We start from the raw sequence: 27,698 nt of genomic DNA, 5'->3' as shown, positions 1-27,698 counted from the left end.
CACTCCAAACACCTGGCCTTCCTCGCCTCGCTCGACTACAATAGCATGCTGACAACATGGGTTGTCGCCGCGATGTAAAGTAGTAGATCCTCCCCGGGCAATGGTGCCGAGAGGATCGGAGGTGACTGAAGATGATGTTTTAGATCCTGCAATGCCTGCTCGGCCTCCTCCATCCATTGGAACTTATCTTGGCGTTTCAGGAGCTTGAAAAAAGGTAGTCCTCTCTCCCCGAGCCGGGAGATGAACCTGTTCAGAGCCGCCATACAACCTGTTAACTTTTGCACATCCTTGATTGTGGCCGGAGCCTCCATATCAGTGACGGCCATGATCTTTACAGGGTTGGCTTCAATGCCCTGATTGCTGATGATAAACCCGAGCAATTTCCCTGAAGGTGCTCCAAAGACGCACTTGGTGGGATTGAGTTTCCACCGAAATCTGCGTAGACTGCTAAATGTTTCTTCCAAATCTGCGATCAAGTTATCGGAAACCCTGGTCTTGATGACCACGTCATCCACATAGGCCTCAATATTCCGGTGCAGCTGATCCGTGAAACACATCTGGATCGCACGCTGGTATGTTGCTCCTGCATTTTTCAACCCGAAGGACATTGTTTTGTAGGCGTATGTCCCGTACGGGGTCATGAAAGCAGTCTTGATTTGGTCCTCCTCCTTGAGCGCGATCTGATGATATCCTGAGTAACAATCAAGAAAACAAAGAAGGACACAACCAGCCGTCGAATCGACAACTTGGTCAATGCGCGGCAGCCCAAAATGATCTTTTGGGCAATGCTTGTTGAGATCAGTGTAGTCGACACACATTCTCCATTCATTGTTCTTTTTCTTTACAAGGACTGGATTCGCTACCCACTCTGGATGGATTACTTCTTTAATGAATCCAGCCGCGAGAAGTTTAGCGATCTCCCGTTTAATGGCCTCACGCTTGTCGTGGGCAAACCTCCGCAGGCGTTGCTTCTTAGGCGTAGCCTTCGGGTGTACATTCAAAGCATGCTCGATCAACTCCCTGGGCACCCCTGGCATATCCGCTGGTTTCCATGCGAATATGTCTCGATTAGCCCGAAGAAAGCTGATGAGCGCGAGTTTCTATTTGTCACCCAAGCCCGCACCGATGACGGCGATCTTAGATGAATCTCCCTCCTGAAGCTGGATCGTCTTGAGGGCCACATCATCAGTCGACTGGATGCTCGACTTGCTAGCCTTCTTGGAAGGAATCTCCAGCCCGGTCTGGGAGAGCTGCTGCGTGGCCGCGAGTACTTCTCCCGAAGCATCTTGCACGCGAGTAGTCGAAGCGTATTGGATCGCCTCCTGATTGCAGTCGTATGACTTCTTCAAGTCGCCGCGGAGGGTGAGCACTCCACCGAGTCCTGGCATCTTAAGAAGCAGATAGACATAATGCGGCACTGCCATGAACTTGGCAAGTGCCGCATGACCCAGTATCGCATGGTAAGAAGAGTCAAAAGTAGCCACTTCGAATTTGATGAACTCAGTACGATAATTCTCCCGCGTGCCGAAGGTGACTGGGAGGACCACCATACCAAGCGGGTGCGCCGCATTACCTGGGACGATGCCGTAAAAGGGGGACTTGCTGGGAATCAGCATATCCTTGAAATCCAGGCCCATTTTCTTCAAAGTGCTGACGAAGATGAGATTGAGCCCGCTCCCGCCATCGATGAGGACCTTGGTAAGCTTGACCTCCGCCACCACAGGATCCAGGACCAAGGGGAACTTGCCGGGCTCGGAAAAGCTCGTCCACTGGTCATCATGAGAGAACGAGATGGGGACCTCCGACCAACGGAGTGGTCGTGGTACCGCCGGCTCGATGGACAAAATCTCTCGGAGGAGCAGCTTCTGATCCCGCCTGGAACAAAAATCCTCGTCTCCCCCAAAGATGACGTTGACAACCTTTGACGCGTCTTGAAACTTCGGGTTGCGCCCGTGATCCTCTTGATCATCATCCTCGGGTTCTTTGTCAGCAGGCTTCTTGTTCTTCCTTCCGCCACCGGAGTTGCTGAACGTCCTCCGAAGGTGATAGCAGTCGATGGCAGCATGGCCGGCGCCCGGATGCCATGGGCACTTCTTTTGCAGGAGCTTCTCAAACTCCTCCTGCATCGTCGACTTCTTGCCCCGCGAGGGATGATCGATAGCCGCGATGACTTCATCTGGCTTTCATTTCCGGGGTGGCCCCGAAAAGTCCCGCTGGCCCTTGTCGCTGCGGTTGTCGTTTGGGCGCCGCAGATTGCTGTCTTGACGCCGCGGGAACCGCTCTCGCATCTTCTCCTCCTGCTCGGACCAATCGTGCATCATATCACGAAGGCCTACAACAGTTTTCGGCATGTTCCGCCCGAAATCCCTGTATATGCCCGGGTCGGTGATGCCGTTGTAGAAGCAATCGATGATGTCGTCCTCCGAGATGTTCGCGATGGTGGCGCGGACGTCGAAGAAGCAACGCGTGTAGGACCATAGAAGCTCGTTACGTTCTTGCTTGTACTGGGCAAGATCGTGTCGAGTACCTGCATGGGTAATTGCTCCCTGGAAATTGTCGATGAAGACCTTCTTAAGTCGTTCCCAGGAGTCGATGGAGTTGCTGCCGAGGCTCTCCAGCCAAGTGAGCGGTGCAGGATCCAAAGCCATCGGGAAGTAGACGACTTTGGTGATATTTGAGCCCCCTGCGACCTCAATGGCCGTGGAGTAGCAACGGAGCCACTGCTGGGGAGCCTTCAGTTTCGACTTCTTCGCGGGTCTTGCACCTGGAGGAGATCACGGTGCACGTGTCGCGACCTTCATTGATGTGCTGGCGCAGGTCCTCCGGAGGAGGTCGTCGATTGGCCTGTCGCAGATGACCCCCTTGCGGTGGCTGTTGCCTCCTGATAGGGGCCTGGCTCCCACGTGCGTTGTCGTTGCTGATCTGGTGTTGAGGACGGCCACTAGCCGTTCGACTGCGAGCCTGACTTCGACTCTCGTCCACGCGTTCTTCCTGGATGATGGACACCGGATTGTGTTGATCCAGCTGGATCCAAGCCCTCTGCGCGTAAAGGAGTGCTTGACGTACCTCCGGATCGTGGCTGCGCTCGAGGATGGCTGTCACCCTGGCGATGTTGGCCACCGGAGTCCTGAAACCCCGCTCGCTTACGGCAGCAAACTCAGGGTCGAGCTCGCGATGCATAGATCGCCTTCGCTCGTTAGCCCTCCTCCGCCGGATTGTGCGGGCCCTGTTCCCTGCCCTCCGCGCCTCACGATCGGCGTCGTTCTCGTCACCGGCGTTGGCCGTGATCTCATCTTCGGAGATTGCTTCAAAGTTGTCGATGGGAAAGTCCCCACCGTCCTCGCCTTCTTCGGCCATTAGCACCTGGCGAGAGGAAAGCTCACGAGAACTTTCGTCGACTAGTTCAGTTGACCCCTCCGCCGCGGTGGCCAATGGCCTGCCCTCTTGGAAGGGCAATGGCTCGAGGTGAGCCACAAGCCGACCCTCTGCCTCGAGTAAATTGGAGAGCATCATGCGCCTCCAATGCACAATGCGCCCCTTCGGCAAGGAGGTGATCACCAAATCATCGGGACCAGAACAACCCGAAGCCCCCCGACACGTGGTGGCTTCAGGATTTCCGTCCTGGAGCAGCAAGTCCAGATCCTTCTCTAACATGGAGAGGGATCCAGATACGTTGGCCTCCTGAAGATCAGTGGCCAATTTGCATGGGCCGAGTTGAGATCGACCATGCAGATCCCTAGATTGGAACAAGTCCAAACCAGGGGAAGTTGTCACAACACCAGAAGAAGTCAAGCTTGGAGCAGATTCCATCTCGATCTGTGCTGCAGAAGTATGGAGCGGCAAGTTGTCGAGTTCGTCGATGAACTTGTCGAGGCCGTTGCGGGGATCCGCAGCGAAGGTTTCTGGCATCATGTCGACGAGGAATCACCGAAAGTTGCCCGCACCATCTGCGATGCAAACCCACGAGCCAAAGACGAATGTCATGCCCTGAGAGGGAACTGACTTGATGAAGTTGAAAGATGCCATCGAGCTCGCCGGTGTTTAACCGGCTGCCCACCGAGGGATATACCCAAGGTGGTAAGTTTTGGGTGAGGAGACACCGAGATCAGGAACTCGAAGGTGCAAGGAACACAAGACTTTTAGACAGGTTCGGGCCGCACGGAGCGTCACACCCTACATCCTGTATGGTGGTTTGTATTCCCTTTGGTGTAGAATGACCTAATAATCTTCTGTTTTTAGGGGGGTCCCTGACCTCCCTTATATATCCAAGAGGTCAGAGTTACAAAGATGCTAACCAACCTCCGTCGAGGGATCAAACCAGAACATATCTCGAGTAGATCCTTCTCCATGTTGGTTAGCTCTATCTCCTATTTAAATAGGATAAACAAGAGATAAACAAAATGAATAAGAGATAAGACGGGCTTAATCTCTTAGACTACGTAATGTGCCCAGCCCGATGGCCCCGGGTCTGACAGCCCCCTTCCTCCGCTCCGGCGACCCCCCTGCTCACCGCGGGCGGCTTACTCCAAGCCTCCCCGCACCACTACAACCCCCTAGGAAGCTTCACCTCACCTCACTGATACTCCCCGACCACTTCTTGCGACCGAACTCCCGCCGGAACCATCTCGCCGTCGCTACCCCCTCGCCGGTGAGCTCCTGTTTCCGTCGAGCCCGTCCTTCCGCCTCTTCTCCAACCGATCCAACTACCCCAATAGCTTCCTCTCCTCTTGCTGCAACTGCTGAACCAGGACTTGACCGCCCTCCTCGCCGGGAAACCTCCCGCCGACGAGCCCCCCTTCGCCGCCGCCGGCCACCGTGGGAAACTCACCTCCAGTCACCCCCTCTTCCTCCCAAGCCCACCCCTGGACGCGCCTTGAGCTCCTGGTGCTCGTGGGCCAGTCCCTCTCCACCCTTGACGCCGCCCCTCACCGGGATTTGGCCGGCGATGCCCCTACCCTTTCTTCCCCGACGAGCAAGGACTCAATTGCTTTGATTTCAAACTTTCTAGGGTTCTGTTTGTAAAATTCCAGTCCCTCCCCCCTAATTCAAAGCTGTGAACTTCAAAAATGTGTAGAAAATTGTAGAAAATTTAGAAAAATGTCAAACCAGTTGGGTTTGAATCCTTGTGTTAAATTCGACTACTTTTATATAGGGGTTTTGAACTGGATATGTCTGGATTTTGATCTAGGTTAAATAATAGGAAATAGGTGATTTAATTAGATCTTTTAATCCATAGTTGTGTTGTAGCTGAATTTTGGAACTTAGGTTGTATGTTCCATGTGTAGGTCTGTGTAAAAATTTTGAGTTCTTTACTGTTCAATTGCTTAAAAATTCAAGTACCTTTGTTGTATGTTGGTGGAATGCTTAGATTTTATTTTAAGGATGCTTCTATTAGTGTTTGTATCTGAAATTTATACCCTAACTTCCATTTCGCATGTTGTCGGTGTTTAACCGGCTGCCCATCGAGGGATATACCCAAGGTGGTAAGTTTTGGGTGAGGAGACGCTGAGATCTGGAGCTCGAAGGTGCAAGGAAAACAAAACTTAGACAGGTTCGGGCCGCAAGATGCGTAACACCCTACGTCCTGTGTGGTGGTTTGTATTGCCTTTGGTGTAGAATGATCTAGAGATCGTGTTTTGAGAGGGGTACTTGTCCTCCCTTATATATCCGAGAGGCCAGGGTTACAAAGATACTAACCAACACCAGCTAAGGAATCGTACCAGAACATATTTCGAGTAGATTTCTTCTGTATTGGTTAGCTCTATCTCCTATTTAAACGGGATAAATAAGAGATAAACGAGATAAATAAGAGATAAGACGGACTTAATCTCTTAAACTACGCTATGTACGCAGACCCGTAGCCCCGGGTCTGACAAGCCCCCGAGCTCTTCTGCAGGCTTATCGAGTACTTCTGAAGTAGACTTCGACTTCTTCAAAAAGCTTCGTCCTGAAGTCCTTCTTCGAGTACTTGCTTGGCTGCATCAAAGCTATGAGGTGCTCATGCCCCGAATTTTATTTTTAACATGGTGTGCGATTTGAAAAATCGCACTCCATATGGAGTAGCCCCTGAGCCTTAGGTTGAATCGGAGAATCAGGCTGAGGGTCCCATTAGTCTGTTATCCAGCTTATCCTTCAAAGAAATTTGAAAAATAAGTAGTCGATGCCACGTATCCCGCAGCCCCCGAGCCTTGAATCCAAATCCCACAAAATTGGAGATAAGGATCCGAAAACCGTGGCATGCAGGCTAAAAATGGCAACTTGAAAAATTACCAAAATGATAATACAAATGATGGAAATTAGATCCTGAACCCGAAAACCCTTTTTTTTGGGCTAATTAACTCTGAAAAAATAAGTAATCGAATACTTAATCGGAACAGTCCACCAAATGACCCCTCAGCTTCGGAATATTCCCAAAAACGACTCTTGAGCTTCAGAACAGTTAACTTTTCCCCACCCCGCTGGTTATTTAACCCCATGGCAACAGTGAGAAAAACTGTGCTTCCATCTGCATTTTGCCAAGAGCCACAAAAATCCCCAATCAGAACCACGCGCCGCCGCCATGCCCCCCAAAGTAATCCCCCAACCCTGATCTCCCCACCCCTCTCCCCGCAGCCCCTGAGCATCTCGTGGCTAGCGAATCGGAGATGGCGCCCAAAAAATCAGAGATCGAAGGGAAAAAGAAGGAGGCGCAGCCGCTGACCGGAGAGTGGACATACAGTAAGTGCTCCCTCACCGATCTGAATAGGCTAGTTTTCGAGGGGTTGCTGCAAGAGAAGAGTCTTCCTAATTGGCGCCCCTCTTTCCGTGAAGCCTTTCCCATGGAAAATGTTGACGAAATCGTCACATTTTACCATTTTGCCAAACGGGGATTGGCCCTCCCCTCTTGTTCTTTCTTTCGTGGCCTTCTTTATTATTACGGGCTTGAGCTCCATCACCTCAACCCGAATTCCATCTTCCATATTTCCATTTTTATCCATTTCTGTGAAGCCTTTCTCGGAATCGAACCCCACTGGGATCTTTTCCGCTTCCTCTTCCGCATTAAACCCCAGCCAAACTTGAAAAAACTCTCTGTTGTAGGGGGCGCCGGTATTCAACTGCGTCAGTAGGCCGGCGAAAAATACCTCTCATACAAATTCCCCTCCAACCTTCCTGGTTGGAAAAACCATTGGTTCTATTCTGAAAATCACACCCCCCAGCTCCCCAACAAAACAAATAACCCACCTGTGGTGAGGCCGGAGTGGAATCTCGAACTGTCTGGGGGAAACATGGATCAAGTCGAGGAGCTTTTAGACCTTATAGAGGCACACAAGATGATGGGGGTGACCGGCGCTTCCGTTATGTTTTTTTCTTCAAACGCCAAGTCCAACTGATCCTACAGCGCCACCGGCTTGGATTCGAGTACACAGGTTCTGAAGATCCATCTCGCATGTGCGCAGAGGAGCTGTCAGATGATGTCGCCCTCCTCCGCGTCAGGCGAGTGCTGGTGGACGTGGATGCCGTGCCGTATGTGCCGGAACTGTTTACCGCACGGAAACCACCCAAACCTGTAAGTACTCGACTACTTTTTGTTGCAAGCTACCTCTGATATGCCTTCGCTAACTGAGAACCTTCTACAGGGACACACCAAACTATACCGCAGCTACCCGCCGCGACCCGATATCCCCCGGCCGGACCACCTCCTCCCCAGCGCCGCTGTAGAAGCCAAAAGGGCTCGTATAGCTGCAGCTCAGCGCAGCAGCGGGTCCATAGAGGATGTGAGCCCCCGGGCAGAGGAAGGAGCTGAAGGAGAAGCGCGACGAGACAACTCCCCCGAGCCAGTCGTGGAGTTGGCCGACGCTATGCCGCTGGTGCCGTAGGGTCGTCGGATAGTGCGGAAGCGGAAGGCGCAAGAAATCGAATCCTCCGGGTACTTGCTGTTGCCTTGTTGTATTGCTATATGTTGATAGTGTGTCGTGCTTACAATGTCCTCTTGTAGTCATTCCACCACCTCCTCCCGGGCCGAGCCCGAAGAAGGAGAGGAAGCTCCATCGGCCACCGCAGCCGTCACCATCGCCGCGGCGGGGACCGCGCCCTTGGCTGGTGAAACCCTACCGCCCACAACGGGAACATCGCGATAGGCCTTGCGGGTGAAAAAGGCCATCAAAAAGAAGTCTATGCTGTAAGTTTGCCTCTGGTTGCACAATAAACATTTTGATCTTTCGACTTGTGTGTTGACTGACTTCGACTTCCTTAGAGCTGCGAGCGCCGCGGACCTCCAGCTGACGCCGGCCTCGACTACCCCAGCCCCCGGGTCTTTGACCTAGGAAGGATCTTCAGGCGCGGGGCCAGTCGTGGCAGCTCCAGCCCCCGAGCCGTCGGCCCCCGAAGGGTCGACACCTGCGGAGCCAGTCCCCGAGGCAGACGCGATGCTGCCCGACTTGCCGCCACCCGAGCTCCAACAAGTCGAAACCGGAGCTGGTGGCGGGGAACAAGTCGAGGCCCCTGATGCCACTCTAGCAGATGGCACAGGTAAGCATCTGACCGCCCACGGCTAACTGCCAAGACCCAGGCGCAGTATTCTGAAAACACTTTGTGCTTGCAGGTGCTCAGCGGTCACCGCCCGAAGAGGCCACGGGAACCTCAAGGAGATCCGTTGAGCTGCTCCTGACCGGGTCCGGGCATCGGGATGTCATTGCTGCCGACTTGGTGGATGATCCATTGCTGACGGACAGCAACATAGAGAACTTCAAGAAGGCGTATGACTTTGCCATGGTATGACCTGAGTACTTTCCTGCTGGTAAACACTATCGAGTTGCTTATCTGAATTTCCCTCCTTATACAGAATGTGATCGCCCACTCCCAGAAGAAATCGGAGAAGCTGAAAATCATTGTGGGTGATCACCAAGAGCTCACCGCCCTGGAAAGGCGCATCGCCGATGACAAAGCAGAGATCTGCTCCCTCGAGAAAGCGAATTCCGAGCTCCGAGAACAACTCGAGGTGCAGGGGAAAGCGCACCAAGAGCAGCTCAGAGAGCAGGAAAAAATGCACCAGGAGCAGCTCAAAGATCAAAGGAAAGCGCACCAAGGTAAGCCATTGCTTCCCTCGAGTATTTGCGTTTATCAATTTATCCTGGGTTCTAAAAAAGCTCTTCACCACAGAACTTAGAAAAATGTTAATATATAAAGAAGAGCTGCTTACTGACGTGAAGGACCTGCTGTATCGGCGTATAGATGACGTCGAGAGGTTGCAGAAGGTGATCAGCAGCACTGAACGATAGTTTGTTGACTGCCTTCAGCGAATCAAGACGCTGGGCGAAGAAAAAGAGCAGCAACAGAAAGAGCTCGAGGATCTCAGGGGGGCCGCCCGGGAGTTGGTGGTCATGGTGGATCCCCCAGAGGAAGGCGAAGCAAGCTCGCGGCCCCTGCTAGAGCAACTCCGCGAAGCCCCGAAGAAAGTGCTGAAATTCCTCACAGAGGCTCCAATTGCGTGCGTCAGCAACGCCCTTGCAGTTGTGAAGTCTTTCTTGCTGAACACACGATTGGAGATATTTGCTCAGGGCATGGCTGCAGATTGCACCGAGGGTCTATTCGACCAATACCTCCAAGAAGCCCGACCTGTAGCAGAACAAATAGTTCAAAGTGTACTGCAGGATTAGGGTATGAAGAACAAGTTTTTACTTCCTTGTATATATAGTTTCTTTGATGTCTCTACTTGTGTGTGTGTGTGCCTTGGCTGAATTGGAATCCAGGCTTACGAGGCCAAGTAGTAGACACTACACTGGGTGCAGCGATCCGGAAGGTAGTCATAGCTCCAAGCGGGTACTCATCTAACAAGGTAGCCACAACTCGACCGAGCGGGTCCAAACTGTTAGGAAACAATGCAAGCGTCATCGCGGAACTACTGTGCGTAAGGCAGAAAAACAAAACTACCCCGAGTGCACCGACTCTGGGTGTAGTCGCAGTTGCCCCTCATATGGGCGCGCTCTTCGAGTTAGGTAAGAACCGGACGGATGATTAGAACTCGTGTGGAGCGAACGCGGGCATAGCCGCGGTTCTGCCGTGTTTAAGGCACAATGAAACTACCCTGGGTTCAACGACTCAGGATGTAGTCGAGGTAGCTCTTTACCCGAGCCCACCCAATAAGCTGGATATAAACCAGTCGAACAGATCGATTTGTTGGGGGTAGATGCGACTACTATCGCGTGCGACCTCCCAAGGCCGCGGCAGAAGTCGAGCCATCGAAGATGTGAACGGAGTGGACGGTTACGTCGAAACATGAAATTGATAGGATAGAAACATGGCCGTGGCCTCCGTACAATTCACGACAAGAAACTGATTTATGTAAAAGCTGCAAGTGGCCGTAGCCTCCGCATGTTTATAGAGAAATTTTCAACCCGAATCTTTGTGGCACGTAGCCTCCAAACTGATTCAAGGAAAGGAGACCGTCTAAGCCCCCGGAGTTTCAGCTGTAGCCGGATAACTTCTCATGGGTAAAACTTGCGTAGGTTCTGGATGTTCCAAGAGTTCGGAACATCTTGACCCTCGGGATATTGTAGTCGATAAGACTCTGGTCTTGTAACCTGCTTGACGATAAACGGGGCCTCCCACCTTGAATTGAGCTTGTGTAGGCCGGACTCGTCTTGAATGTGACGCAAGACCAAGTCACCGATGCTGAATGACCGCTCCCTTACTTTGCGATTATGATATCGCCGAATCCCTTGCAGGTATCAGGCTGACTGGACAAGGGCGGTGCAGCGAGCCTCTTCAACAGAATCGAGCTCTAATTGCCTCACCTCATCTGCCTCGCCTTCATTGTACATTTCAACCCTTGGGGACTTCCACATGATATCGGCCGGTAAGATAGCCTCAGATCCGTATACGAGGAAGAAAGGCATTTGTCCTGTGGCTTTGGACGACTGAGTCCGAAGCCCCCAGACGACATGCGGCAACTCATGTATCCATTTGCCCCCCTTCTTGCTGTTTTCATCGTAGAGTCTCTTCTTGAGGCCATCGATTATCAAACCGTTCGCCCTTTCGACTTGTCCATTAGCCCTTGGGTGTGCGACCGAGACATATTTAACCTTGATGCATGCATTCTTGCAGAATTCCCAGAACTGGTTGGCCATGAAATTGGATCCCAAGTCTGTGATGATGGTATTGGGGAAGCCAAAACGGTGCAAGATATCCGAGATGAAGTCAACAACCCGATCTGGTGTGAGCTTGGCTATCGGCTTGTACTCAATCCACTTGGTAAACTTGTCGATAGCCACCAGAACATGGGTGAAACCGCCTGGCGCCGTTATGAAGGGCCCAATCATGTCAAGGCTCCAACAAGCAAAAGGTCAGGATGGCGGTATGGTGATGAGGCTGTGGGCTGGAACATGGGTCTGCTTGCCGAAGAATTGACAATTTTGGCACCTGCGCACGAGATCCTCTGCGTCGGATACTGCAGTGGGCCACCAGAAACCAGCCCTGTACGCCTTCCCCACCAGCGTTCTTGAAGCTGCGTGGTTACCACAGACACCTTCGTGGATCTCCCGCAGTATGTTGTAACCTTCTTCCTTTGTAACGCACTTCATGAGAACACCTGACCGAGCGCCGCGCCGATAGAGCTTGCTGTTGACCAGGACAAAACCCTTGCTTCTGCGCATGACGCGTGCCACCTCTGCACTACTGGCATCAATTCCTGCTGGTAGCTTTTGATCTTGGATGAAGTCGATAAAAGCCTCTCACCAGTCCTCTCGCAGCACCATAACCTCTCGATCGGGTTGTTGGGGACCCGCGTCGATGGTTACCTGCGGAGAAGACTTGATTGATGGCTGCTTGAGCTCCTGGACGAAAACTCCTGGTGGGACCTGAGCACGTGTCGACCCCAGTTTGGACAAAGTATCTACGCCAACATTGTGCTCTCGTAGCACGTGATGAACCTCCAAGCCGGAAAATTTGTTTTCCAGCCTGCATACTTCCTGCACATAGGCGTCCATCGTCTCCTTGTTGCAGTCCCACTCTTTATTGACTTGCTACATGACAAGAAGGGAATCGCGTATAAAAGTTTTTGAACGGTGGGGTATTGTACCTTGGATTCGGAGAGTACCTTGCTGACGAAGTAGACAGGCCTCTGCACTCCAAATGCATGGCCTTCCTCGTCTCGCTCGACTACAATAGCACTGCTGACAACATGAGTTGTTGCCGCAATGTAGAGTAGTAGATCCTCCCCCGGCAATGGTGCTGTAAGGATCGGAGGTGACTGAAGGTGATGTTTCAGATCCTGCAGGGCCCGCTTGGCCTCCTCCGTCCATTGGAATTTATCTTGGTGTTTCAGGAGCTTGAAGAAGGGTAGTCCTCTCTCCCCGAGTCGGGAGATGAACCTGTTCAGGGCCGCCATACAACCTGTTAACTTCTGCACGTCCTTGATTGTGGCCGGAGCCCCCATATCAGTGATGGCCGTGATTTTTATAGGGTTGGCTTCGATGCCCTGGTTGCTAACGATGAACCCGAGCAATTTCCCTGAAGGTACTCCAAAAACGCACTTGGTAGGATTGAGTTTCCACCGAAACCTGTGCAGACTGCTAAATGTTTCCTCCAGATCTGCAATCAAGTCATCAGAATCCCTGGTCTTGATGACCACGTCATCCACATAGGCCTCAACATTCCGGTGTAGGTGATTCACAAAGCACATCTGGATCGCGCGCTGATAGGTTGCTCCTGCATTCTTCAACCCGAAGGACATAGTTTTGTAGGCGTATGTCCCGTACGGGGTGATGAATGCTGTCTTGATTTGGTCCTCCTCCTTGAGCGCAATATGATGATATCCTGAGTAACAATCAAGAAAACAAAGAAGGACACAACCAGCCGTCGAATCGACAACTTGGTCAATGCACGGCAGCCCAAAGTGGTCCTTTGGGCAGTGCTTGTTGAGATCAGTGTAGTCGACACACATTCTCCATTCATTGTTCTCTTTACAAGAACGGGATTAGCTACCCTCTCTGGATGGATTACTTCTTTAATGAATCTAGCCGCGAGAAGTTTAGCTATCTCCCGTTTGATGGCCTCACGCTTGTCGTGAGCAAACCTTCGCAGGCGTTGCTTTTTGGGCACAGCCTTTGGGTGTACATTCAGAGCATGCTCGATCAACTCCCTAGGCACACCTGGCATATCCACTGGTTTCCACGCGAATATGTCTCGGTTAGCCCGAAGGAAGCTGACGAGCGCGAGTTCCTATTTGTCACCTAAGCCCACGCCGATGATAGCGGTTTTAGATGAATCTCCCTCCTGGAGCTGGATCGTCTTGAGGGCCACGTCATCAGCTGACTGGATGCTCGACTTGCTAGCCTTCTTGGAGGGAATCTCCAGCCCGGACTAGGATAACTACTGCGCGGCCGCGAGTACTTCTCCAGAAGCATCTGGCACACGAGTAGTTGAGGTGTACTGAATTGCCTCCTAATTGCAGTCATACGACTTCTTCAAGTCGCTTCGGAGAGTAAGAACTCCACTTAACCCTGGCATCTTGAGAAGAAGCTAAACGTAATGTGGCACTGCCATAAACTTGGCAAGTGCCGGACGGCCCAAAATTGCATGGTAAGAAGATTCGAAGTTAGCTACTTCGAACTTAATAAACTCAGTGCAGTAGTTCTCCCTCGTGCCGAAGGTGACTGGGAGGACGACCGTACCAAGTGGGTGTGCAGCGTTACCTGGGACGATGCCGTAAAAAGGGGACTTGCTGGGAACCAGCATGTCCTTGAAATCCAGACCCATCTTCCTCAAAGTGCTGACGAAGATGAGGTTGAGCCCGCTTCCGCCATCGATGAGGACCTTGGTAAGCTTGACCTCTGCCACCACCGGATCGAGGACCAAGGGGAACTTTCTGGGTTTCGAAAAGCTCATCCATTGGTCATCGCGGGAGAAAGAGATGGGGACCTCCGACCAACGTAATATTCATGGTACCGCCGGCTCGACGGACATGATCTCCCGGAGGAGCAGCTTCTGGTCCCGCCTGGAGCTAAAATCCTCGTCTCCCCCGAATATGACGTTGACGACCTTTGAAGCGTCCTGGAACTTTGGGTTGCGCCCTTGGTCGTCGTGGTCGTCATCCTCGGGTTCTTTGTTCGCAAGCTTCTTGTTCTTCTTACCACCACCGGAGTTGCTGAACGTCCTCCGAAGGTGGTAACAGTCGATGGTAGCGTGGTTGGCACCTGGGTGCCATGGGCATTTTTTCTGCAGGAGCTTCTCAAACTCCTCCTGCGTTGTCGACTTCTTGCCCCACGAAGGATGATTCAAAGCCGCGATGATATCATCTGGCTTTCGTTTCCGAGGCGGACCCAAAAAGTCCCGCTGGCCTTTGTTGTTGCGGTTGTCGTTTGGGTGACTCAGGTTGCTATCTTGATGCCGCGGGAACCGCTCCCGCATCTTCTCCTCCTGTTCGGACCAATCGTGCATCATATCATGAAGGCCCGCAACGGTCTTTGGCCAGTTCCGCCCAAAATCTCTGTAGATGCCTGGGTCAGTGATGCCGTTGTAGAAGCAGTCGATGATGTCGTCCTCCAAAATGTTCGCGATGGTGGCGCGGACGTTGAAGAAGCGACGTGTGTAGGACCGCAAGAGCTCGTTACGTTCCTGTTTACACTGGGTAAGATCGTGACGAGTACCTGCACGAGCGATCGCTCCCTGGAAGTTGTCGATGAAGACCTTCTTGAGTCGCTCCCAAGAGTCGATGGAGTTGCTGCTGAGGCTCTCTAGCCAGGTGAGCGGCGTAGGGTCCAAAGCCATCGGGAAGTAGACGACTTTGGTGATGTTCGAGCCCCCTGCGACCTCAATGGCCGTGGAGTTGCAACGGAGCCACTGCTGAGGAGCCTGCTTGCCGTTGTACTTGGTGATGCCGATCAGCTTGAAGCCCTACAGGTACTTATAGCTGCTGAACCGCATAGAGAAAGCTGGAAAACGATCACTGCAATCAGTCCCTTCAGTCTTGACTTCTTCACGTACCTAACGCTTGGAGGAGATCACAGTCCGTGCATTGATGCCTTCATTAATGTGCTGGTGCAAGTCTTCTGTAGGAGGCCGATGATTGGCCTGTCGCGGGTTACCCCCCGAAGGTGGCTGTTGCCTCCCGCCAGGGGCCTGGCTCCCGCGAGCGTTGTTATTGTTGTGGCTGGGCTGAAGTCGAGGGCGACCGCCAGCCGTTCGGCTGTGAGCCTGGCTTCGACTCTCACCCACGCGCTCCTCCCTGATGGTGGAAGCTGGATTTTGTTGATCCAACTGGATCCAGGCCCTCTGCGCGTAAAGGAGCACTTGGCGCACATCCGGATCATGGCTGCGCTCGAGGATGGCCGTAACCCTGGCAATGTTGGCCACCGGGGTCCTGAAACCCCGTTCGCTTACGGCGACAAACTCAGGGTCAAGCTCGCGATACATAGATCGCCTGCGCTCGTTGGCCCTCCTTCGCCGGATTGTGCGGGCCCTATTCCTGGCCCTTCACGCCTCGCGATCGGCGTCGTTCTCTTCGCCGGTGTTGGCAGTGGCCTCGTCTTCAGAGACCGCTTCGAAGTCAATGATGGGAAGACCACCATCATCCTCGCCTCCTTTCGCCATTAGCACCTGGCGGGAGGTGAGCTCATCAGAGCTCGCGTCGACTAGTTCAGTCGACCCCTCCGCCACGGTAGCCAATGGCCTGCCTTCTTGAAAGGGCAGGGGCTCGAGGTGAGCCACAAGTCGACCCTCTACCTCGAGTAGATCGGAGAGCGCCATGCCCCTCCAATGCACAATGCGTCCCCGGCATGGGGGTGACCATCAGATCACTGGTGCCAAAACAACCCGAAGCCACCTGACACACGGTGGCTTCAGGCTTTCCGCCCTGGAGCAGGAAGTCCAGGTCCTTCTCTAGCATAGAGAGGGACCCAGAGACATTGGCCTCCTGGAGATCAGTGGCCGGTTTGCACGAACCGAGGTGGGATCGGTTGTGCGAGTCCCTAGATTGGAACGAGTCCAACCCAGGGGAAGTTGCTGCAACGCTGGAAGAAGTCGAGCCTGGAACGGACTCCATCTCGACCTTTGTTGCAGAAGCACAGGTCGACAAGTTGTCAAGATCATCGATGAACTTGTCGAGGTCGCTACGGAGATCCGCAGCGGAAGTCTTTGGCTTCATGTCGATGAGGAATCTCCGAAAATCACCCACACCATCTGCGATGCAGACCCACGAGCCAAAAACGAATATCGCCCTGAGAGGGAACTGACTTGTTGAATTTGAAAGACGCCATTGAGCTCGCCGATGGATCTTCGACGCATCCTCCTACCTGGCGCGCCAGTTATCAGTGTTTAACCGGCTGCCCACCGAGAGATATACCCAAGGTGGTAAGTTTTAGGTGAGGAGACGCCGAGATCTGGAGCTCGAAGGTGCAAGGAACACAAAATTTAGATAGGTTCGGGCCGCAAGATGCGTAACACCCTATGTCCTGTGTGGTGGTTTGTATTGCCTTTGGTGTAGAATGATCTAGAGATCGTGTTTTGAGAGGGGTCCCTGTCCTCCCTTATATATCCGAGAGGCCAGATTTACAAAGATACTAACCAACACCAGCTAAGGAATTGTACCAGAACATATCTCGAGTAGATTCCTTCTGTATTGGTTAGCTCTATCTCCTATTTAAACGGGATAAATAAGAGATAAACGAGATAAATAAGAGATAAGACGGACTTAATCTCTTAAACTATGCTATTACGCAGCCCCATAGCCCCGGGTCTGACACATGTGTAAACCATAGTAAAAATATTAGGATTAACAGTAGGCTATTCACCAAGTTATGGATTTATGCTTATTTTCAAAGATAATTCATTTATGGTAGTTTTTATTCATGAAAAATTATGAAAATATTTTGAGGTGTTGCTCTTGAGTAGTGCAACCTGTTCACAAAAACCCAAGACAAAATCTTGCATATATCTATAGTTATAAATAACTCTTACTACATTAGTACTAATGTTAATTATCCTTGTGGCTCAATTTCTGTAGAAATAAAATCTTGATAAATCTACAAAGGCTTAGATATAGCTTAATCTATAATTAATAAAAGTTTCAACCCTTGTGCTATGGTAGGTTATTTTGTAAAAAATAAAATATGTTGTCTAATATAGCTAACTAAGTTAGTTTATACCCGATAAATGACTGCCCAGTAAAAGAGTAAATGATACATGTGATGAGTGAACTGTATTTTCATCGAATTGCAATTTTATTGTGAAGTAAAGTAAAAGTATATGCATCTTTTAAACTATATCTTTGCATATCATATAGACTCAACTACTCTCACCGACGGAGACTACGAACTGATCCCGGAATCAGAAGTGGAAATTTCTGAAGACCCCGGGAACGTCGTTGGAAATTTAACTAAAGCTCCGAACCAAAGTTCGGAAAACTTTGACACTCCTGCCCCCAGCCCTGCCAATGAAGGTAAGCCCCGGTGCATAACCCAGTATTTCAAATTACTATATTTATGCAATTCTATACTTATATATTATATCTCGCATTAAGTCTAGGAAATTAAATGGAACCCTAGATGCATGAATCCTAGGAACCTATGTATCGCACCTGAGTCCATATCGAATAGATGCTCTGCTAATAAGACCGGTAGAAGTCGAGTGATTTCCTGTCACTCGCGCGATATAGGAGTTGCAATGTTTACATTCCTGTAATCACTATAAGAATGATGGACAGGATTTATGTGAAGTATCATGGTTGAGATAATACCCCGTTTGTGTTGATGAATTTGGTTAAGGTCGCAGTGTGTGGTAGCGGTGGTTAAGCGTTTGAAAGTACTAGCCACATGCCGTGAAATATGGTAAGCGGTAAGCCTAGTAACCAATCGGCCCGAGGAGTGGACATACCTCCCACCACTCGTATTTGGTTTTTCCGGTTACTCGCTTCGACGTGTGGGAATACGTGTTGTAGGGCAACCAGGAGTATGGTCATGTAGTCGCGCTATAGACATACGTCCTGCACATTGGTTGTGCGTATGGTCCTGCAGTCGCTTGTGGTGCATCTGATCCACGAGTCGGAATGAAAGGAAAATGGTTGCTTCGGAACAATCTCTGGAAGTTCCAAGCGTGTGAGTTAGGTTTACCTTGCAAGGCTGAAATTCGATTCAGGAATCGTCCGTTTCTCGCGGAGATTGAGACTGCTTGATCCCTTTGCTACATAGAGTAACAAGAGCAACTTTATGATTATCAAAGATAATGTTTCGCTAAAGATTCTACCATGTTTGAATAGTTATAGGCACTTATCTAAAATGGTTAATCACATAGAACTTGAAAGCTAAAATTTGAAATTAAGGATCTACTCTTTGTTGCTTTCAGCTGAAAACCTTACCCATAACCATGAAAGCCTTCATAAGTCTAGTTACATGGCTAAAGTATACCATGAAACGGGTAAGCCTTGCTGAGTATTAGAATACTTAGTCTTGCATTGTGACTTTTATTCAGGTAATCCCCCTGAAGACTCTGCTCTGCCTATGCCATGGCCTTACACTCTGCCCCATGGTTGGTCCGTGGAGTAGGACCCGTCCCCAGCCAACACTGATCCTACCGAGTGATATCATGCCAGGGCTTAGCATGATATCCGTACTGGCGACGTGTACAGTGGTTGTGGTTTAAATTCTGCTGCCGTAAACTTGAGAACTTGAACCGGTTTGTAATAAATCCTATCAGTTTGAAACTGATATTACTTTTGACAACTCATGTAATATATAAGCCTGTGATGTAAAATATGATGGTGATCGTGTCTCTAGACTCACCTTCGTGCGAGGTACCTTGTTTGATCCTGCATTCGGTGGTTCATCGGGATGTTACCCGACAGGCTAAGGTATTACACTGTTTGAAGTACGTTGGAGCCCTTGAAAGAGGACTTGCCTACTTGAGCCGGTGTAATTCAGATTGGTTCTGCCACACATAACCCTTGTGGTTACTGCGCTAAATTATTTTGTCTGAACCTAAGTTTAGTGAACCTAAATTCTTTAATCTTCTTAGGTGGTGCATGTTACTAGCAGGTTTGTTTTCTTAGATTTTTTTAGGATGTACAATTCAGTTTAGTATTCAAAGTTTTGTAGATTTAATTTATGTTCATATGTCTTACTGTGTGTGTATTTTTTATTTCATACAAAGAATTTTATGTCTATATATTATTATTATTTTGAAATTTCTATGTATCTTAGTTTAAATTTAGCAAAATATAATTTCTTCTTTTATTATATGTAGTTCTAGTATTAATATGATATCTTTTGTTATATTGACAATGTATAGTACTAGTTTCAACTAGTTTTAATCTTACTTTGTGTTTTTATTTAGCAACGAGTCAGTCATCGGCTTATTCTTGTTAGGTGAAGATGCGGTTTTTGCCTGTCGGTTTAAGAAATTTGTTGGTCAATTGGCTGATGATCAGAAAGCTTTTGTTCAAGAAAGTGGTTTTGGAATGGGTATTGTTGGTGTGTCTGAATTTTGGTTTGAAGGGAGGTCTATTAGATTTAGACCATCAATGGTTGCTAAAGTCTTGGGCATTTCATCTGGCAATGAGCCTATTAAATTTGATGCTGAAGTTTGTTAAATGTTCAATGGGAAGGATAAGCCAGCTATTACTCATGCCATTGCTATATGTTTTGCCAAGCATAACCAGGATGCTTTCATGTGTTCCTTCATGTTAGTGGCTCTTGGTATTGTGCTTTGTCTTGGAACTAAGATTGAAGTATTTGCAATTTTTGATGAGATCTAAGAAGATCAGTAACTATGACTGGAGTTCTCATGTGCTTCAGCATTCTCTATCTAAAGTTAGAAAATTCCTTGCTGTTATTAATTCGTCTGATGACAACAAGCGACAGGGTTCATTCTTTTATTCTTCTTGTCTTGCTATGTTAATTGATTTTCATGTGTGATTTATTTTTTACAAGTTTTGTATATGGATTTTCTTGATTTGCATCTGAATTATGAATCTGTGTACCATCTGTTTTATGGTCTTCCTAGATTTTATCATGTGACCACTCAAGATTTTAATTTTATTACTGATGTTGATATTGATATCAATAGCAGTACTAGACATTTAAGCTACGGTGTGCTTCTTGTGAGTCTCTTATCTTTCAGTATTTTTATGTTTCATTTAAACTTTGTTGGTTGCTAGTTGTGCTCAAGCAGCAGACTATGTTTAACAAAAAAATTTCATTTATTGTAGTTCCGTGATATTTCTTTGACACCGTGTCATGAACCTGCTGCTCTGCTCAACCTGGTGTCGCACCTGCTGCTGCTGATGAACATGGTGCTGGACCTGCTGTGCGTCCTGCAGCTGATGTGCCTCCTGCACCTGCTGCTGCTATTGATGGTTCTGGTCCACAAGCTGGAGGACCTTTTGGTGACAATGTATGTTGTTTCTGTTAATTAGGTCCTTTGTTATTTGTTGAAGGGCCTAATAGGTTTATTTCTATCTTTAGCCTGCTTCAAATATTAAGACTATTGTTGATAAGCATTGTCAGTTGTTAGTTGATGTGTTAGCATTGCAGCAGTTGAGTGGCCCTCTAGCTGATGGAGTTCTTTCTCCTTTTTCAAATAGAATGTCTATGCTTGCTGCAGAGATTTATTCTCTTGCTTCTTCTGGAAATGATAATTCTAAAGCTCCAACTGATAATTCTCGAAATGATATTTTTGAAGCTGCATTTGATGTTGGTATGTGTTATGCTTCTTCATATATTCAGTTTGTTTATTTATATTTTTCCTTCTAATGTTCATTATTTCAATTATGTATTTTTTATTTACTAGGTAATGCTTTCAATGTTTAGAATGATGATTTGCCATATGATGAAGGAAATCCTGCATATGAAGGAAATCTCACTTTCAGTGCTTTTGATTATTGGTCTCCTATTGGTACATCTTCTGGTCATGAACAAGTAATGATTATTCTTCTTCTTCTACAGGTATGTAATGTAACTTCTTTTAGTCTTTTCTTTTTTTGTTTTTGATCATGGATTATTTGTTCAGCATATGATGCTCTTCTTTGTTTTATTTACTTTCTTCTTTAGGTTCTATTCTTGTGAATCCTCTAGCCTTAGTTCCTGTATTCAGATGATGTCCATCATATTGAAGAAGGTTTTATCTGTTGTCGTCTTGGCATTTCAGCACTTAGTTTGCCAAAAATTCCTGAGAATATGGACAAGAATTCTCTTGGCCTCGTCGCACCTGACGGAGAACACAGTGGCCCAATGCCAAATGGCAAGCAGAACAGCCGCTAACTCAGTAGTGATCTCTTGTTGATTAGCTCCTGAATCCTGATAGTCCATTTCAATCCAGCTCTCACCACACATTCCTTCTCATATTCTCCTAAACATACAGTAGCTCCTATGCAAATACAAACTAATTAATATTCCTCGATTTCGACTCGCCATGCCGCATATACTCCTACACACACAGAGACACAAACACACACGATGCAACTTGTTGCAAGATGACTCGAACATGTGTGTGCAATTGTGCATAAATCACAGCTAGGAACTAGTATGTTTTAAGGTCATTAAGAAAAAACACTATATGCATAGGTAGAAACAAAATTAGCATGTTGAGATTTAGAGAGATCTATCTAGGACTAGAATTGAGGTTGTTATAAGCACGCAAGTAATGGCTGATCATCACCCCACGATGAGCAGTGAAGATAATAAGAGGCAGCAGGTGGCGATCAGCATGAGCTCGATACTGCTGAGCGACAGGAGCCTCGCCGCTGGCGCCACTCTGAGATCGTCGTCGAAGTTGGCGCCACACGATTCCCTCCAGAAGCTGATGCTCAAGTCGCCGTTGTCCCCCAATCCATGACGAGCCAGCGCCTCCGGTGCCACCGGTGAAGAAAGTGGCGGTGGAGTTCATCAGCACGTTCATCCTCATGTTCACCATGCTGTCCGGCGTTCGCCATCGTTGCGGACGCCGCAGTATGGCGGCGGCGGCGTCCCCCTCAGCGTCGTGGCAGCGGGGCTGGCCGTGGTGCTCGCTGTCGTGGACATCTCCAGGAGCCACCTGAACCCGGTGGTGTGGCAGAACCGCCTGAATTATTCCGGCTCAAGTGCGCTAGTCATCGCTATACAGCCGATACTAACTCAACGCATTTCAAATGGAACAACCCATTGGTCTGTCGGGTCTCCGCCCGACACAACCACGATTCAATAGGATCGAAGCAGGTTTACCTCGCACGAAGGTGAGTTCACAAACACACAACAGCTCACCAACTGTAATCCACAACATATTAAACATTATTACAAACCGTTTTAAATTTGAGGTAAACTTATACAAACATTGTTTAAGACGACAAGCTAAACAGCTTGTCCAGGTTCACAGCGGAAGAAAATTAACACGCGACTACACATGTCGCGAAGGTTGACACCACACTCAGTCCGAAGTATGGTATCATTCAGGAGGGTCACTGCCAGTCGGGGACAGATCCCACTCCACGGACCAGCCAAACGGAACAGAGGTTGGCCATGCAGGACTATCCGTGGGGTTCTCAAAGGTCATACCTGAAAATTCACTAGCAAGACTGAGTATGCTAATACTCAGCAAGACTTAACTGGGTCATGGTATACTTAGCCATGTAGCTAGACTTATGATGGCTTGTAATAGTTCGGACTTTAATTTCAGCTGAAAAAAATAACAAAGAGTATAATCTACTTTCATGTTTTAGCTTTCAGATTCTAGTCTCATTAACCATTCTAGGTAAGCACCTATTCTAGACAAACAAGGTAGAGATTAACATCCACCAGATTATCTCAAAATGGTTACTGTTCTTACTCTATTTGGTAGAAGGAATAAGCAGTCTCAATCTCCAGGAGAAACGGACGATTCTAAATCGTATTTCCAACCTTGCAAGGGTAAACCTAACTCACACGCTTGGAACATCCAAAGATAGTTCTGAAGCAGCCGTTTCCCTCATTTTCCGGATTATGGATCAGGGCCACCACAAGTGACTGCAGGACCGTACGCACACCAATTGTGCAGGACATACGTCTGTAGCGCGACTACATGATCGTACTCCTGTCTGCTATGCAGAACGTACTCCCTCACATCGGTGCATGTGTACAACAGAAACCAAAATAATCGAGTGGTGGAGACATGTCCATTTGCTGGGCCAATCAGGTACTAGGCTTACCGCTTTACCATATTTCGCGGCATGTGGCTAGTACTTTCAAACGCTTAGCCACCACTACCACACACTGTGAACTTATCAACTTTTATCAACACAGACGGGGTAACCTTCCGAGTCATGATATTGCTTATGACCCCATCCATCATCCTTATAGTGATTGCAGAATAGTAAGCATTCAACTCCTAAATCGCGCGAGTGACAGGAAATCACCCGACTTCTACCGGTCCTATTAGCATAGCATTTATTCGATAAGGACCCGGGCATAATACATAGGTTCCTAGGATTTATGCATTTAAGGTTTGCATTTCAACTCCTAGACTTAATGCATGACATAATATATAAGTATAGAATTGCATAATTCAGTAATTTGAAATACTGGGTTATGCACCGGGGCTTGCCTTCTCGAGCGGGACTAGGGTCAGTGGTGTCAAAGACTTTCAAACTTTGGTTCGGGGCTTCAGTTATAGTCTCGACGATGCTCACTGGGTCTTCAGAAAATCCTGGTTCAGTTTCTGGAACTAGCTCGTAGTCTCCGTCGTCGAGTGTCGTTGACTCTACATGATATGCAAGGATTTGATTAGATGATTCTTGAGTTAAGGATTTTACTTCACAAAAAAGTTGCAATCCCATAAATTAACAAACATAAACTCATGAAATAAGGATGGGTTGGATTCAATTGTACTATTTATATTTAATGCCTTGTCCTATTATTGGAATCATTTTAAGGTAATTTGACAAGTTTGATTTTTATTTTGAGAACCATCAAGATTCTAACTTTGAATTTTTGATAGATAAGTTTATTCCTAACAATAAGCTTATTGTGAATTTTTCATAATTTTCTAAAAATAGAAACTAAAGCATTTGGATTTAAGTTCAAATTTTAAGTTTAAATTCAAACCTTAAGCAAAGAGAGCTTTCATTTCTTGAAAATTTAATTAAGAACTCATTATCAACGGATTGAGTTATATTAAAAAGATCTAAGCAGGAAAGTTTTAGGAACATGCTTAAATAAATTTAAACTATTTCAAATTTGATTTGCAAAAGTTTAAAAGAACTTAAACTACAGAGCAGTACTGAATATAAAATATTGACACAAGGTTACTTACTATCTAAAGGCTACACACCAAAAATTACAAGAAAATAAGCTTGTATGCAAAGGTTATGCATAAGATACCCCTTTTACTTAAGTTTAAAATAAATCAAAAAGTATTTAGTTTCCAACCAGATTTTATTAACAAAAGTTATAGAATTATACTTCTAGATTCCAACAAAACTGGTTTGGTAATTTTTGGATTTTTCTACACATTTCTATGGATTTTGCAAGTTGACAGCTAACACTAATTAAGAAACTTGCAAAGAGGCCCTCGGGTTCTTGCACATGGGACCTTAAAATAGAAAGTTAAGTCGCAATTGGGTCCTCAACAGCCCACGACGGCGGCCGGCGTTCTGTCCGGTGTGTTCTCACCGGCAGCGATGTTCTTGGCGGGAAGGAATAGGTCCTACACGACCTACCGGACCTGCCGTTCTCAATGGTAGATGATGTGCACCAGGAGAAGTGGCGGAGCACGGCCGGCGACAAGGATTAGCAGCGGCCATGATGGCGTGCTCATGTTCCCGGCGAGGAGCCAGCGAACGTGGACAGATAAGATGCGCATGAGCACCATGGGAATGTGGGGATGCGATTACATTACCTAATTTGGCCGGAGATGGGGCGAAAGGGGGTCGTCAACGATGGGGTGGCTCGGGTTTTCACCGGCGGTGATGGCGCCATGGTGTTCAGCTGGTTGGGGTGTCAGAGGGCAGTGAAGAAGCTGCTAGGAAGCTTCTACGAGTTGATGTGGTGCTGCTGGTGCCCATGGCTGGGGTGAAGAGGCTCTGTATTGGCGGGTCGACGGCGAGGCCAAGCGGCGGCGGAGCTTTGAGCTCACCGGCGCTGCGGGAGATGATATTTGGGTGCAGGAGAATGAAATTGGATGGGCTGGGAAGCATCAGTGGGTCGCGGCGGTGCTCTAACAGCACTGGATCGGGGCTCGAAGGTGGTGTGGGCGGCTGATGACGGCGACCCGAGGCTGTGGCGGGGGTCCGGCGAGGGGTGGTGCTCGCGAGAGGAAAAGGTCGTGGAAATGTAGTCGCGTGAAAGCAAGAAGGGATGCGTGGGTAGCTCCAGGAGGTGCTCGGGGTCCAGAAGAAGGCGTGGTCACGCGGGAGCAGGAGCTGGCGGCTGGCGGGAGTCGTGGCGGCTCGAGCGACGGCGGCGCGACATGCAGAGGGCAGGAGCGGCCAGCACGAGCCGGGGAAGCGGCGGCGCGGGCGCCAGGGCGGCACGTGGCACGGTTTAGAACGGTGCGGGGCGGCCGGTGCTCGGCACATGGCCAACGAAGTGGCGTCAATGCATCGGGCTGAGGGAAATCAGAGCAGAGCAGAGCAGAGAGCTAGAGGTAGATGAAGGACTAACTCGAAATTTTCCAAAAATACAGGGACTCCCCTGTAAAGTCTAACTAACTTTCAAACCATAGCTCAAATGAAAATGTGCCTAAAAGCAAAAGTGTAGAGTTCATCAAGATCTACAATTTGCTTTAAGGCCCAATTGCAAAAGAGCTAAGGATTTGAAACTAAAATAAAACTTGGTAGAGCTTTAAACTTTAAGTAAATCCCCTTTAAATTTCTACACCACACTTACATCCTAGGTATAGTTTCACTTCCACTTGGGTTTAAAAGTAAGTTCTTGCTTTTTACACATCTACCTTCATATATTTTTTATTTCACCTCCCATTCTCACCCATTTATCACTAAAGGACCTATATTTTTCAGAATTACATAAATATCCTTTTCCCTTTTTGCATTCAATTTGAACACACACACACACAATCAAACATGCACATTTTATACTAAAATTTAGTATGTTTATTATCCTAATACCTGAATGTCACAGGTGGTGAGCCTGATGATGGGGGTGTTCGACCACCTCCCGCACACCCACCTGGCTCCCTACGCAGCTGCGCAGACGCTGGGGTTTGCCCCGCCGCCGCGTCCCTGGCTAAGGGCATGCTCTGGGATACGGACCCGGGGTGATGGCAACGGTGGCGCGCGTTGGCGCTGCTGAGGCGTTCTTCATCGAGGTGGTGCTAAGCTTCATGCTCGTGTTCGTCATCGCCACCATCGCCACTGAGCCGGCGTCCAACAGGGAGGCCTCGCAGCGGCGATCACGATGAACGCTCTCGTCGGAGGGTAATAAGTAGCGGTGCTTGTTAGACCCGGAGCCACGGGATTACGCACATGGTGTACATATTCTAGGATGAGATATAGCCCACACCCTACACTAGTTGTAACTACTCGTACAGGAGTAGGACTAGTCGGAACAGAAGGAAACTACCTAAGTAGTACTCGGATAGGACTTCTAGGATTGTATTTGGTTAGGATTTTCATATAACCTTCTCCTCCCAGACTATATAAGGGTGGGCAGGGACACCCTCCAAACAATCATCATCTAAGACAATCCAAATCACCACACAGGATATAGGGTATTACGCATAATGTGGTCCGAATCTGTCTAAAGTTTTATGTTCCTTGCACCTTCGAGTTCCTAATCTCGGCGACACCCTTCCTACAATCTACCACCTCGAGGGTATCCCAGTTTAAACACCGACAGCTGGCGCGCTAGGTAGGGGTGTTCATTGAGCATCCACCGGCAAACTCGATGACATCTTTCAACTTCACTAGCACCATGCTCGATAAGGGCACAACTTTCATCTTCGGCTTCTGGATCTGCATTGCTAACGGCTCGGGTGGCTTCAACAGTCATCTGGCCGATACTAGAGAGCCGGAGGCATCTGTAGCAACCCAATGCAGCCGTCTCAACGAGTTCGTCGATAACCTCGATGAGATGCTACTCCCTGACCTAGCCAGTGAGATCGAGGAGAAGTTCATTTTCGACGCGATTTCGACTCGTGCTGCACAGGATTTCTCATATCGAATTCAATCCGATCTGGGGAAGTGGAGCCAATGCTTCTCGGGAGGCCTCCGTCTTTAACAAGTACTTGAACTCGGATGATCCGCTGACTGTAATTGATCTACAAGATGGAGTTGACTAGCTAGCAACGCACACGCATCAAGATGAAGGCAGAGACATAGGAGATGTGCTACCTGAGAATCAAATTGAGGGAGTTTTTTGCCATGTGCACACGCAAGGCTACCAGGAGGCTCAACACTCTTGCTAACTTGTGTACATGTTAACGACTGCTCCGACTACTGCAAGGAAGCTACTAGCAAGGATCAAGCTACATCTACTTCAACTTCGCTAGAACGCTCGGTAACCCGCTGCCGACTACTTCGACTACACGTCTCGACTACAAAACTAGTCGCGAGCGGACCTTACACCGTCAATAACTAGTCGGAATCGACTCCGACTAGTCGGGCTTCATCAACAAACTGTCATGGCTCAATCGACGAGCGCTACTGCTTCATTGACAAATCACCCACAAATCAAGCTACGTCCTGCTTTAATATTTTTTTATATCCTTGGATATTAACCATGTGCCTCCGCAGCCACACCATAATTACGTTCCCGACTACTCAT

General features: G+C 48.6%; 1 pseudogene; it reads left to right on the top strand.

The window, feature by feature from the left end:
* Positions 1-21,630: 21,630 nt before the first annotated feature.
* Positions 21,631-26,334, top strand: LOC112898115 (annotated as a pseudogene).
* Positions 26,335-27,698: the final 1,364 nt, after the last annotated feature.

The sequence above is a fragment of the Panicum hallii genome, chromosome 6, assembly GCF_002211085.1.
Source record: "Panicum hallii strain FIL2 chromosome 6, PHallii_v3.1, whole genome shotgun sequence".
NCBI classification, from domain to species: domain Eukaryota; kingdom Viridiplantae; phylum Streptophyta; class Magnoliopsida; order Poales; family Poaceae; genus Panicum; species Panicum hallii.
The sequence above is the reverse complement of the archived record's forward strand: the minus strand, read 5'-3'. Positions and strand labels throughout refer to the sequence as shown.